Source organism: Mixophyes fleayi, chromosome 6 (genome assembly GCF_038048845.1).
Source record: "Mixophyes fleayi isolate aMixFle1 chromosome 6, aMixFle1.hap1, whole genome shotgun sequence".
NCBI lineage: Eukaryota > Metazoa > Chordata > Amphibia > Anura > Limnodynastidae > Mixophyes > Mixophyes fleayi.
The window spans coordinates 47,454,502-47,466,472 of NC_134407.1; the positions used below are offsets into that span (position 1 = coordinate 47,454,502).

General features: G+C 42.5%; 1 pseudogene; it reads left to right on the forward strand.

Annotated features, from left to right (window-relative positions):
* The first annotated feature begins 1,295 nt into the window (after nucleotides 1–1,295).
* On the forward strand, nucleotides 1,296–3,083 carry LOC142160249 (interferon-induced protein with tetratricopeptide repeats 5 pseudogene; annotated as a pseudogene).
* Nucleotides 3,084–11,971: the final 8,888 nt, after the last annotated feature.

The following is an 11,971-nucleotide window of genomic DNA, read 5'->3' on the forward strand; positions in this document are numbered from 1 at the left end:
TACTCCAGAAAGGGACCAGATATTTCAACACATATACCTGCAGATGATATTTCTAAGGGCAGTGATTGTGTAAGGCCATTCATTTGGGTTATATTCCCTTTCTCATGTGTATTGTCTATGTTAAAATCCACCCATGTCTTGTCTATGATCCCCACTGCCCCCTTTGTCTAGTATATGCCTTCTTTATGCTTCTCTTATCTATATTTTCTGTCTGCTGTTTATTCCTTTTGTCTATTTCCCCGCTTTTCCATGTATTTTTGTTGAAAACTCCACGTGTGTCTTGTCTATTTCCCATCTCTCACTCTCTTGTATCTTGTCTTTATCCCCCCTTTCCTTCCTGTCATTTGGCTGCCTTTTTTTGCCACCATGTCTTGCCTCTGTAGCTTCTCCTGTCTGTGTTTATTTGTCTCTGTTTTCCTACTCTCTCCATCTTCTGCCTCTCCCAATGTCTTTTTATTAGCTACCTTCCCTCCTCTGTGCGTGATCTGTGCCCATTTCCCTCCCTCTAGTGCATTGTCTGCAGTCCTCTCTCTCTATCTCCAGTATCTTTTCTGTTGTCCCCTTTCTCCCCATTCTATGCTTAATTTGTCACCCCCTACCTATTCTGTATCTTTGGTCTCTCCCCCTCCTTTTGTGCCTTTTCTGTTGTCCGCTCTACCCCACTTTGTGTGTCTTATCCCCTATACTTCCTGTGCCTTATCTTTACTCCCATCTTATATCCTCTTTTGAGTTGTCTGTGGTCCTCACTCTTCCCTTCTGTGCATTGTGAGGAGTTCCTCCCTGTCCATATCTGTGCCCCTACCCCCGTGTCTTGTCGGTTGTTCCTTTTATTGCATTCTTGTGTCTTGCCTGTGATCTCCCTCTCCTATATACCGTGTGTGGGTTTCCTCTCTCCCTTTCCTAAGCCTTATCTAAGGTCCCTCTCCTCATACAGTGTCTTGTGTGGGGCTCTTTCGCCTCCCCTCCTATGTATATTGACCCTCTTCTTTGCCTCAAATAAAAAATTGGAAAAGTTTGAAGCCATCTTAAATGTTTTCTATAGATCAAACTTATTGACATCTAGTACAAGACGGTCTGCCCTAGCTTAGTGCAGACTGAATTTACATGGTAGTGAAATGGACCAAAAGATTTTGGCCTGTAGTTTTTATATTTCACTATATTTAATACAAGTGCATATCATTAAGCTATGAATTATCCTCTACATAAAATATATGTAGTTTATGGTTTCAAAATGTTTTGCTGTATGTAACGTATTAATGTTACTGCTCTGCAAAATTTTCAATGAACCAAATAAACAGTTTTTATTCATTAAAACATTTATATACTTACACTACTACTTTGGGTAGTTGACACTACTGCATCAGATATGTAAGTGTAGTGCTGAACCAGTTAATAAAAAAATATTCTTTAAAATGATGCATATTGATATTGTTATTGATGATTAATATTTGCAGGCATGGGTTTATATAGCAATCTACTAATACATTAACCACTTCTAATGTCTCTAATGTTTTTGTACTATAGTGAGCTGTCAGAGAAAACCTTGGAATCACGTCTACTACAGCTAAAATGCCATTTCACGTGGAGTTTCCTGGAAAAGGCCACTGATATTGATGCTTTGGAACACAGATTACACAACCAACTGATATTTCTGGTCACCAAGAAAAATTACATAGTGTTCAATCTACTGGCCTATATAATGCACCTTAAAGGGGACTATACAGAAGCTATTGTCAACCTAGGAAAAGCTGAGGAAAGGATTAAAGAGAACAATTTAGGTGGAACAGATAAAAAATATCTGGTGACATTTGGGAACTACGCCTGGGTGTACTACTACTTGAAGCGGTATGAAGATTCTCAGAACTACATAGACAAAATAGACCAAATTAACAAAGAATTAAAAGTTTCACCAAATGACAATCAAGACATAGCTGAGATTTATGGGGAACAAGGATGGTCCTTTTTAACATTTTGTGCGAAATATTACGAAAAAGCTAAAGAATGTTTTGAAAAGGCTCTTGAGCTAGACCCAGAAGATCCTGAGTGGAACTCTGGCTACGCAACAGCCGTTTATCGAGTGGAAGGATTCAAAGGCAAAATATGCTCTGCTTCAGAATGCAGATCATTACCACTTCTGAAACGTGCTATAGAGCTAAATCCAAATGATGCTGTGGTGAAGGTACTTTTTGCGCTGAAACTGCAAGAACTAGAAAGAGCTGATGAGGGAAAACAATATGTTGAAGAAGCTCTAGAACAAGCTCCAAACCTTCCATATCTACTTCGCTATGTTGGAATGTTTTACAGAAGAGCTGGGCTGGTGGATGAAGCTCTGGAAGTTCTAAAAGCTGCACTAGTTCATATATCCTCTGAATTTGTACATTTTCAAATAGGACTATGTTACAAAACAAAGATCATTAGCAAGAAGGAAATTAAAATGGCGAGCATCCAAAATAGTCAAATGCACACAGAGGAAATGAATGCACTCATCCAAGAAGCCATATTTCACTTTCAAAAAACTGTGGAATACAAGAAAACATATGTATACGCACAGGTAGAGTTAGCAAAAATGTACGGTGAAGCAAAGAAATACCGAAAAGCAAAACATATATTTGAAAATGTTTTGACATTCCCCAATCTTACAGATGAAGAGAAACAGCAGATCTACTTGAATTATGGATGTTTTGAAGAATATACCAAGAAATCTGAAAGTGAAGCTATAAAACATTATAAAAAATGTTTACAGATAACTGAACCAAACCAATACAGAGAACGCTGTGAGAAAGCTTTAAGAAGACTAGCCGATTGGAAGATTCATAGTAACCACAATAATGTCCTGGGGTTGGGGTTTGGTTTGCTTGGATTCGTCAATAAGAATAATGGTAGCACCATAGAGGCAATTGAGTATTATGAAAAAGCTTTAATATATGATCCCAACAATGAGGAATATCTCAGTGATCTGAAGATGATGAAATGCAAGACTAATGGGCTATAAGTAGTATAGTGTCATGTACTGTCCTGCACAGAGCCTGATTAAGGGTTCTGGCAGCTCTAGGCTTATAAACTTGCAGCGCCCCCCTACGCCCCACCCCAATATATAGGAGCACAGGAATACTTCTGAATATGAATATTAAAGAGTATTCTCTAACATTCAAATTTAGGCAGACTGTGCCGTTGTCTCTTACATGTTCTTGCTCTTCTCTCTTGCTTGTTCTTGCAGCTTTGTTGTCCTCAAGGCTTCTGGAAAGTTGGGGTTTTGTTTTGAAAATGCAAAAATTGTATTATAATGCAAAATGTTAACAAACCCTGAATGATTAGGCCCTTTAGTTACAACAAAACCCTCCATTATGGCCAAGTAAAACTAACTCATTGTATAGGCATATATAAGCAATATCTGAACATTTGTGGTCAATCAAATACAAACTTATATCAGTTCCATCTTACTAGTATTTAGTATTCTAGTGATCGCTAAGACCACAAAGAGCATCCATGTAACCGCCACACAATAAAGAGATCATGCCCCCCCAAAGCTGCTCTATTCTTTAAATATCCCCTTAGCCATTTCATTACCTCAACCACTATTATTACTTCCCACACTGCATACATTCCCCCCTTCACCCCCCCTTCAGCCATTTTCCTTAACCCCCTGCAGCCATTTTCCTTACCTCCCACCCTTCATCCATAACCCCACCCTGCAGCCTTTTTCCTTACACCCCCTGCAGCCTTTGTCCCCCCCGCAGCTATTTTTCTTCCCTCCCTCCCCCTGCAGCTATTTTCCTCACCCCCCTTCAGCCATTTTCCTTACACCCCGATGAAACCATTGCCCTCCGTGCAGCAATTTTCTTTACCTCCTTTCCAGCATCCATTCCCCCTATATTTCTGACTTTCCCAACCCGTAGCTATTTTTCTCACTTTTCCCTCTGCAGCTATTTTTCTCACCCCCTGCAGCTATTCGCCCCCCCCCAGCTATTTTTCTCACCTCCCACTCACCTGCAGATATTTCCTTCACTACCTCCCTTGCAGCCATACCCTCCCCCCCAACTCACTCACTTACCTCATTACAGCAGTCATCCTCTTGTACAAAAGGCAGTCTGCAGGAAATCCACTTATCTGTTGTCTGTGCAGGGGCAGAGAATGCTTAGTCAAGTCTCGTGAGATGTGGAAATTTTGCAAGACTTGACTAGGAGCTCCGTGGCTGCAAGGCAGTGAACAGCATGGGATTTGCTGTCAGGATGCCTGTCTCCATATTGACAGTAGGGGCTGCCCCCTTTGGACCAGGGGTGGCCCCAATGCCAGACAGCAACGAAGCACCTCATTTTAAGAAAAAAAGTGAAAAAATTAAATGTTGGCAGCGCCGCGTCCCTCGAGACCCAGGCTGCAGCCTGATCAGCCTAATGGTTGATCAGGCCCTGGTACTACAAATATGTTTTAATGTATAAGGATGTTAGAATGAATAGTGCTAAGAAATTACATAGGAATGTTTAATGATGTTATAATATTTGATTATTTGAATGATTTTCGTGATAAAGTTTGAAACATTTCTGGTGGCAAGGTAATATCTGATGATGTGCATAATGACAGTTGAAGATGGAGTGAAATAAAGACAGATGACAGGATTTCATTCTAAAAGGAAAAGATGTCTTAGAAAGATGTCTTAGAAAGATGTCTTCATTACTGTACTGTGTTAATTTTTGTCACATTATACTCTCAAATAAAAACCTTTCCTGGCCTTGTGGTTCATCTCATTTACTCATAGTCTGAATCCGGCTGGGGCCTAGCCTTTCTTTGCCTTGGGGTTGTCAACGTCCTCTCCAGAGATGCCATCAGTGCCCCGTCGGATCATAAGATTAGTGCAACATAAAATACAGCCATAGAAGCATAAATGCATGGACACATTTTTTTTGTACGCAAAAGTTGCAATTTTTACGTGAACTAAATTAGTCTCTCTCTCTTTTTATATAAATAGTAATAATTACTGAGTGGCGGCATTGCAGAGCTGTCAGCTGAAAAACTAATTTTAATAGCAAAGCTTTATTGTAATTTATAGCCAGTAATACAGGTGTATGGTATCTCAACCACTTCCAGCGGTGAATCTGTCGACATTTATCCTGTCGACATCAAAATTGTGCTACGGCAAATGTCGACAGATTCAATCATGTTTAAAATGTAGACATTACTGCTGTCGACAGTCACAATGCTAACATTAAAAGAGCAATGTCGGCGATTCCGGAGGCTATACAGCACAGAACAGTTTTAAAAAAAACAAATAAAAGCACTAATAATGCTTAAACCCCCTCCAAAAACACATGAAAACCTGTGTGGACACTCGGGAGACCCGGCAGCAATACAATTGCTGGACCCGCCAGCTGCCAGCACACAAAGGATACAAATTTTAAAGAAAGAGCATGCCCTCTCTAATCACATTAATCCTAGTGCTGCCAATCTAGTGTTGGTACTAGCAAAATCAGGGGGACAAAAAGTGTGGGGTCCTACCGATTTTAGAACAAGTACTAGGCTGGTTTTAGGTGTATTTATAACTTAGGATTTTCCCATGACACAACTCTGACAGTTTGGGAAAGTTCCAGGTTATAAATAGACCTAGCGACTGTCATTCTTTCATTATGCGGCTGCAGCTCCTGACTGTAGGAGTTGTGGTTCCCGAAGTGCCAGCATGCCCTGACAGTCATGGGAATGCTGGTGTTTGGAATGCTGGTGTTCTGCAAGCACCAGCATGCCTAAACTGTTGTTATTATTATTAACTTTTATTTATATAGCGCCACATATGGTCCACGGCACCGTACATAGAGCAAGGGACAAGATGGGACACAGCATACAGGGCATAACAAAAACAAATTATTGACCCAGTTGAAAGCAGATACACTGGGCAAGGTGAAGGCCAGGACACTAAGAAACTAGAGAGTGGAAGAGGGAGAGAGAGGGTAGAACTTGTAGCCAGGGCAGTGCTTGACAAAGAGGGAAGCAGATGTAGTCCAGTGAGAGAGAAAGAATAGCCTCGCTGCAGCAATAAGTATGGACTGAAGAGGAGGGAGATGGTTCAGGGGGGGCCACTAAGGAGTAGGTTGCAGTAATCAAGGTAGGAAATGATCAGGGCTGGATGAGAGTTATGGGGGGATTGATGGAGAGGAAGGGTCTGATTTGAGAAATATTGCGAAGGTGAAAGACGCAAGATAGGTTGAGTGATTGGATATGGGGAGTGAAGGAGGGAGAGGCGTCGAAGATAACACCCAGGAATATCAAACTTGGGGAAAATAGGAGATGTTTGTATTACCAATAATGGTGGAGAGGATGGAACGATGAGACTCTTGAGGGAGGGAAGATTATAAGTTCACATTTGGCCATGTGCAATTTAAGGAACTGATGGGACATCCAGGAGGAGATGGCAGCAGGACACCTTGGAGAGGCGGGAAGGGAAAAGATCAGGAGAAGTGAGGAGAGGTGGATTTGGGTGTCGTCAGCATAGAGTTGGCACTGAAGGCTGAAGGCTCTGTTAAGTTCACCCAGTGAAAATGTGTAAAAACAAAAGAGCAGAGGGCCAAGGATGGAGCCCAGAGGGACTCCAACGGGAAGTGGGAAGGATGGGGAGGAGGATCATGTTGCATTACCGCTTTAAATATGCAAGTCACGGTTCAGTAACGTAATTTTAAAGTGTCGGGCTCTCCTCACATCGTAACTGTGGTGTCTGTGTATACGTAAGTCTGTGTTTTTGATGGTGTCTTATGATTCTAATTGTTTATGTTGGTGTAAAAACTTTCAGTGTTTACAGCACTGTTAAACTGACTACTACCGAAGGGATCCAACCCCATGCTGACCAGCCTGGGTCTTGTTGTTATTTTGTTACCCCACGCTACGGGTTCCCTTGCTATAGTGCTACCAGCTGGCAAAGCCTAGTGCTGGTTCTAGTAAATTCAGGGACCCCCACGCGTTTTGTCCCCCCAATTTGGCTAGTGCTGGCAGAACTAGGGTTTATCTGATTAGGAGGGGGAGGCAGTGTCAGATCTACCATTGGTGCAGCAGGTACAGTGCACCGGGGCCCATGGAGATAATGGGACCCGCTGCACAGGGAACTAGCTAGCTAGCTCTGGGCCTCAGTTCCCTCCTCCCTGCTTCCACAGCTCGCTAGTTCTGCTTCTGGGGGGGGCACACTCTTTTTTTTTAACATTCTTTTATATTTAACTCCCTGTATTGCCACCTGGTCATCCCGCTGCTAGCACAACTTTACATTTGTTTTAGGAGGGGGTGTGTGTGACAGGATGGAGAGCCTATGTCTCCTTGTCTGTTGTTGTTGGGAACCGGCTGGGCTTACTTTGCCACCGTCCTCTTTCGCTATTCTAAATACGCCCCTCCTGCCGCAGTGGGAGTGACCTGCTGCCACCATTGAACTCCTTTTATGGCACTGCTAGCGTACCTCGTTGCTGGTGTACCTGGGCTGGTACTCCTGACCTCTTACTCTGGATCAGGGTTGCTGTGGATGGATCCCCCCTGGCCTATCACACTGACCAGGGCTGCATGAGTAGCAGACAGAGAGGTGGTACTGGAGAACTGGGTCCACCTCAGAATCAGCCAGAGAACAGATTAGAGTTTGGGTCTAATCTGTAGGTCACAGGATTTTTAGCATGGAAGATATTTTCAAGCAGGTTTATGAATCAAGTGATGTTTACTTGCTCAAAAACTGGTTGAAGGTACCAGCGTTTATTTCAGATGAAATCAGAAATATAGGGAAATATATAGGGACTCTCATTGTTTAGAGTAGGACCATCCTATTAGCAAAAGCGCCTTGGCGTGGCGGATGGCTTAAACATACATTTGCAAATGTGTGCAACAAAGACTTTTGCATTTTTATCTACAGTAGAAATGGCAGATCTGTTGCTGGCTATAGCAGTGTGCTGGGGGAAAAAATGTTGTGTGTATTTTCCTTGTAGGATAACCCCACCCTTTCAAGCACCTGTTATGGCCTATAAATTGATTTGAGCAGCTTCCACTTTTGTATTTGTCTGAGAGGCATGTTGGTGTCAGTAGCTGAGGGGGAGTGCTGACATTGGATTGCTATTTGGAGGCTTCTGGGGTACCTCTTTGGTAAGTTAGCTCTCAATTTAAAAACACATATGTATGGCCCAAATATAGGGACTCTCATTGTTTAGAGTAGGACCATCCTATTAGCAAAAGCGCCTTGGCGTGGCGGATGGCTTAAACATACATTTGCAAATGTGTGCAACAAAGACTTTTGCATTTTTATCTACAGTAGAAATGGCAGATCTGTTGCTGGCTATAGCAGTGTGCTGGGGGAAAAAATGTTGTGTGTATGTTCCTTGTAGGATAACCCCACCCTTTCAAGCACCTGTTATGGCCTATAAATTGATTTGAGCAGCTTCCACTTTTGTATTTGTCTGAGAGGCATGTTGGTGTCAGTAGCTGAGGGGGAGTGCTGACATTGGATTGCTATTTGGAGGCTTCTGGGGTACCTCTTTGGTAAGTTAGCTCTCAATTTAAAAACACATATGTATGGCCCAAATATAGGGACTCTCATTGTTTAGAGTAGGACCATCCTATTAGCAAAAGCGCCTTGGCGTGGCGGATGGCTTAAACATACATTTGCAAATGTGTGCAACAAAGACTTTTGCATTTTTATCTACAGTAGAAATGGCAGATCTGTTGCTGGCTATAGCAGTGTGCTGGGGGAAAAAATGTTGTGTGTATGTTCCTTGTAGGATAACCCCACCCTTTCAAGCACCTGTTATGGCCTATAAATTGATTTGAGCAGCTTCCACTTTTGTATTTGTCTGAGAGGCATGTTGGTGTCAGTAGCTGAGGGGGAGTGCTGACATTGGATTGCTATTTGGAGGCTTCTGGGGTACCTCTTTGGTAAGTTAGCTCTCAATTTAAAAACACATATGTATGGCCCAAATATAGGGACTCTCATTGTTTAGAGTAGGACCATCCTATTAGCAAAAGCGCCTTGGCGTGGCGGATGGCTTAAACATACATTTGCAAATGTGTGCAACAAAGACTTTTGCATTTTTATCTACAGTAGAAATGGCAGATCTGTTGCTGGCTATAGCAGTGTGCTGGGGGAAAAAATGTTGTGTGTATTTTCCTTGTAGGATAACCCCACCCTTTCAAGCACCTGTTATGGCCTATAAATTGATTTGAGCAGCTTCCACTTTTGTATTTGTCTGAGAGGCATGTTGGTGTCAGTAGCTGAGGGGGAGTGCTGACATTGGATTGCTATTTGGAGGCTTCTGGGGTACCTCTTGGTAAGTTAGCTCTCAATTTAAAAACCCATATGTATGGCCCAAATATAGGGACTCTCATTGTTTAGAGTAGGACCATCCTATTAGCAAAAGCGCCTTGGCATGGCGGATGGCTTAAACATACATTTGCAAATGTGTGCAACAAAGACTTTTGCATTTTTATCTACAGTAGAAATGGCAGATCTGTTGCTGGCTATAGCAGTGTGCTGGGGGAAAAAATGTTGTGTGTATGTTCCTTGTAGGATAACCCCACCCTTTCAAGCACCTGTTATGGCCTATAAATTGATTTGAGCAGCTTCCACTTTTGTATTTGTCTGAGAGGCATGTTGGTGTCAGTAGCTGAGGGGGAGTGCTGACATTGGATTGCTATTTGGAGGCTTCTGGGGTACCCCTTTGGTAAGTTAGCTCTCAATTTAAAAACACATATGTATGGCCCAAATATAGGGACTCTCATTGTTTAGAGTAGGACCATCCTATTAGCAAAAGCGCCTTGGCGTGGCGGATGGCTTAAACATACATTTGCAAATGTGTGCAACAAAGACTTTTGCATTTTTATCTACAGTAGAAATGGCAGATCTGTTGCTGGCTATAGCAGTGTGCTGGGGGAAAAAATGTTGTGTGTATGTTCCTTGTAGGATAACCCCACCCTTTCAAGCACCTGTTATGGCCTATAAATTGATTTGAGCAGCTTCCACTTTTGTATTTGTCTGAGAGGCATGTTGGTGTCAGTAGCTGAGGGGGAGTGCTGACATTGGATTGCTATTTGGAGGCTTCTGGGGTACCTCTTTGGTAAGTTAGCTCTCAATTTAAAAACACATATGTATGGCCCAAATATAGGGACTCTCATTGTTTAGAGTAGGACCATCCTATTAGCAAAAGCGCCTTGGCGTGGCGGATGGCTTAAACATACATTTGCAAATGTGTGCAACAAAGACTTTTGCATTTTTATCTACAGTAGAAATGGCAGATCTGTTGCTGGCTATAGCAGTGTGCTGGGGGAAAAAATGTTGTGTGTATGTTCCTTGTAGGATAACCCCACCCTTTCAAGCACCTGTTATGGCCTATAAATTGATTTGAGCAGCTTCCACTTTTGTATTTGTCTGAGAGGCATGTTGGTGTCAGTAGCTGAGGGGGAGTGCTGACATTGGATTGCTATTTGGAGGCTTCTGGGGTACCTCTTTGGTAAGTTAGCTCTCAATTTAAAAACACATATGTATGGCCCAAATATAGGGACTCTCATTGTTTAGAGTAGGACCATCCTATTAGCAAAAGCACCTTGGCGTGGCGGATGGCTTAAACATACATTTGCAAATGTGTGCAACAAAGACTTTTGCATTTTTATCTACAGTAGAAATGGCAGATCTGTTGCTGGCTATAGCAGTGTGCTGGGGGAAAAAATGTTGTGTGTATGTTCCTTGTAGGATAACCCCACCCTTTCAAGCACCTGTTATGGCCTATAAATTGATTTGAGCAGCTTCCACTTTTGTATTTGTCTGAGAGGCATGTTGGTGTCAGTAGCTGAGGGGGAGTGCTGACATTGGATTGCTATTTGGAGGCTTCTGGGGTACCTCTTTGGTAAGTTAGCTCTCAATTTAAAAACACATATGTATGGCCCAAATATAGGGACTCTCATTGTTTAGAGTAGGACCATCCTATTAGCAAAAGCGCCTTGGCGTGGCGGATGGCTTAAACATACATTTGCAAATGTGTGCAACAAAGACTTTTGCATTTTTATCTACAGTAGAAATGGCAGATCTGTTGCTGGCTATAGCAGTGTGCTGGGGGAAAAAATGTTGCGTGCATGTTCCTTGTAGGATAACCCCACCCTTTCAAGCACCTGTTATGGCCTATAAGTTGATTTGAGCAGCTTCCACTTTTGTAGAAATCAGAAAGATGCATTTCAGTGTACAGTACACTGTTTTTTATACAGATTTAGACACAGGCTATTTTTAGAATCAGGATGTACCCTGCTTACCAAAACATAGATTTACATGCATTGCAAAGCTAACGATATTTACACTTGTCTGTGATATCTTACAAATCCAGTGATGTCTTGCATCTTGTCTTTAGACACAGGAAATTTAGTAGCAAGGTTTTAATTAACCCTTTCAGTGGTGCACGCAAAGGGGGTTTCTGGGTCTCCAGAACCCCCCCCCCCTCCGCTAACTAAGTGCCCACCATAGTGGCACTATCCTATACAGCAGCCACAGCGCTGTCAAAGAAGCGTCCGTGGCGGTGCTGTATTGTATACGCTTCTTTGACAGCGCCACGGCTGCTGTATAGGACAGTGCTGCCGAAACGGAGCTGCTGCGCATGCTCTCGCGTGTTTTTTTTGGGGGGGAGGGTCAGGGGGGGAACGCCCCCTGACAATCCTGCGTGCGCCCCTGCCTTTCTGCCTTCAAAAGGCTTCACATATCAAAACATCCAATCAACGCGAATCCTTTCATTAGACAGTAGCAGGATACGCGTTCCCAAAGACAGGAACAACTAAGCAGTTCCTTGCACCAAGATATGCAAAAGGCTTTCAAAACAAAGACTTATTGTATCAGAGATAAGGTATTTGCTTTTGAAAGGTTTAAAACAGAAAAACCAAATTTTCTACCCTGGTCTCAGCTATAATGATTTCCTATCTCACAATATACACAATATCAAAAATAAGTGCACATGCAATTATATAAATAAGCGCCCTTCGCTATTTCCTTTAA